Here is a 2,982-nt window from a genome sequence, read left to right on the forward strand (position 1 = left end):
AGAGTCGGGTTAGTGTGTGCATGGTCCAGATAACTGGAGACTGATGTAGGAGGATCTTGAGCCTGGGAGGCAGAGAGGTGCAGTGAGTCGAGACACACCATTGTGCTACAGCCTAGGCAATAGGGCAGGACCTGTCAATTTTTTTTTTTTTTTTTTTTAAGATAAAGGACGGATAGGTGGGAAGGACTCACTAGTATATTTACATGTGGGATGTTAGGAGATGTGACAATACAGTTAATAGTAACTAGAGATTCAGTTTGTACGAGCTATAATATGTTGAATAGTTTGAAATTTGTTTTCACAAGTTGAAAATATTCAAGCCTGGATTGTTATTTTTATATTTATTCTATTTTTTTTACTTTTTTAGATGGAGTTTTTCTAAGAGGAAGAGAAACCGTTGCAAAGCAGAAAGTTGAAACTTTTGAATGGGAAGTTATATATGTTTATTTGCAAAATTCTTCTGATTTTTTTTGTTCTTCTTTTTCTTTTGCAATTATCAGGCCTTAAGCTCCGCTCACCAATCTAGTAAGAGTATGTGTATGAGGGAGAAATTACATTTGTTTCAGGGATTGAGGACATTATTTTCTTATTGATTTATATGCTGTTACAGAGATGAGATTTTTGCATCTTACACGGAGTAAGTGAGCAACCTAGATTTATTATTGCTGGATACGTTTCTCAGGCTGGAAGGAAACATTGGGCCAGATTTTGTTGTTGCAGGAACAAAAGTCCTCTTGTGATATCATTGCTACTCGGCTTGGGAACCTGGTGATGGTGAGATTACTTATCTGCCTAGAACTCCTGATAGATTTGAAGCTGTAATCCGAAAAACCATGCAGGCTGGAACAGCGGCTACTAAAGAAATATTTATTTGAGATGGAACATGGTCTTCAGAAACTCAAGATTTTTCTCCCAAAGATGATTAATGTTTTAGAGCCTCCACTAGGTTCCCATTGTGTGAGCAACATTCCTGGGGACTCAGACTTAAGGTCTAACGATTGAAGAAAATGCTTTTCAGGTTTTGTCACGTGGATTCTTCTTAGAAAGCTCCACGGTTACACAGTGTGTTCGCTGAGCCAGAAAAGATAAAGACTTCTTTTCTCTGACCTTTCCCAGGAAAACTTTGGAAAATAGTTGAAAGTGACCAATTAAGTCTATTTCATGGGATGAGAATGGAAACTTGCATAGTGATATATGAAGGAACACTTCACAAAGAAAATTTTGGAAAGAATCTTGCAGAATTTTCAAACTGACAGTATCAAAAGTTTGTTCGAAAGTCAACATTTAGGATTTAGTAAAATTCGAACGATTTTTCAAAGATCTGTCTTTCTACCACACGTTCTGTCCAAAGAGAAACGAAAACCTGTGTCTTAAGCAAGGTACTAACATATTTCAGTACCAATTAACATAAAGTATACAAGTAATTTACATTGTACATCAGTAAATATGTTAATACATGCAGTATGACAAGATTTTGAAAATTATGTACAATATTAAGGAAAAAATTTTTTTTTTGAAATTATTGAGTTTAATGAGCATAAACTTTCAGGGTTTAAGAAAATGTTGGTAACAATTTGAATCTTACCAATGAACTCCAAATAAATGTACCAAAGCACTTAATGAAATGGTGCTATTATATGTAACATGTGTTTCCCTGAGGTCTAACAGTTGAGTGCTTTTTTCCAAAAAGACATTCGTTTAAAATAGTAAACAATATCATGAATTATTGATGCATAAGTTTGTGTGATTGAAGCAGAAATCGACATTTATTGTGTTATAGTTGGTATTGTCAATGTCCCTTGGTTTAAAGTGGCACTGAATTACATTGTTTTTGTTTTAGTTAAAGTGCTTTATTATATCCAAATTTCAACGTGGTGTCCCCAACTTTTGTAAGAATGAAAAGAAGAATTGATGTTAAAAATGCTTCACTTACACCACTTTATTCCATGAAGATTTTTGAGAAGGGGCTCACATGGAGAATCATAATTCTGCTTAGCTGCGTGAACTTAGTGATGAAAAGTTATTTTCAAAATCTACCAAATTTAAATATGTCTCGAACAAGGGAATCTTCGGTAAGAAAGATAATTGCTAGTTCATCTGACCCAATTATAAGTGGTTTCCCTCCTCCTTCAAATTCAACCTATCAATTGGACATCACAAAGGACGAATTCAGAACAAAGTTTGCAACATATCAACGTTGCCTTTTAAAATCAGTTTGAGCACTATTCATATGCACTCTCACACAACATACATGCAAGCAAGGGACCGCATTGTGAATTTTATTACAACCACAACTTTCAATACCACATAATATTTCCCTTTCAAAACTGTTTTTGGGCTGTTGTGACTGATAGTAGATCACCTGCGGTTCCACGAGAGATCATGTAGTATCAGTCAATCAGGCTGCTTTCTACATCTAACCTGCTACCAGCAGGCACGGTGGTTGCAAATGTCTACGATAGCTGATATTCATCTAGCCCTCTTTCCGGCCAGCTACTCAACCATCAACCACTGACAAATATACACACTAATAACAACTGATTTCCATAAAACTGCACCAAATTATGCGTGACAACAGAGACTAATATTTACATTGACAAAAAAATAAATAAATAAGATTTCTGCAATTACCTTATTGAGCAATAAATTGCATGTTTACTTTTATGTTTTTGCTTTTTTTCATTTATGAAAGTAAAATTAGAGGAAAAATAGTTGTTTTGTTTTCAGTTGGCAGCTCTGTACTACTTTTTATAAATAAATATATGGATTGTTTGAAAGGCAATGTTTCAGTGTCTTGCAAGTTCAACCTAATTTAGTTGGTCTGAAGAGGAGAAGAAAAGAACGGAAAAGGAAAGAAGAGAAAGAAAAAAGAAGAAGGAAAAAACAATAGTCTTTGGGTTCATTTGCGTTTGAAACAACAAATACCACTGCCTGGGTGATTTGTCAAAAGACTTATTTTCCTTATGGTTTGGAGGCAGGAAG

This window comes from Rhinopithecus roxellana, chromosome 22, assembly GCF_007565055.1.
Source record: "Rhinopithecus roxellana isolate Shanxi Qingling chromosome 22, ASM756505v1, whole genome shotgun sequence".
Classification (NCBI taxonomy): domain Eukaryota; kingdom Metazoa; phylum Chordata; class Mammalia; order Primates; family Cercopithecidae; genus Rhinopithecus; species Rhinopithecus roxellana.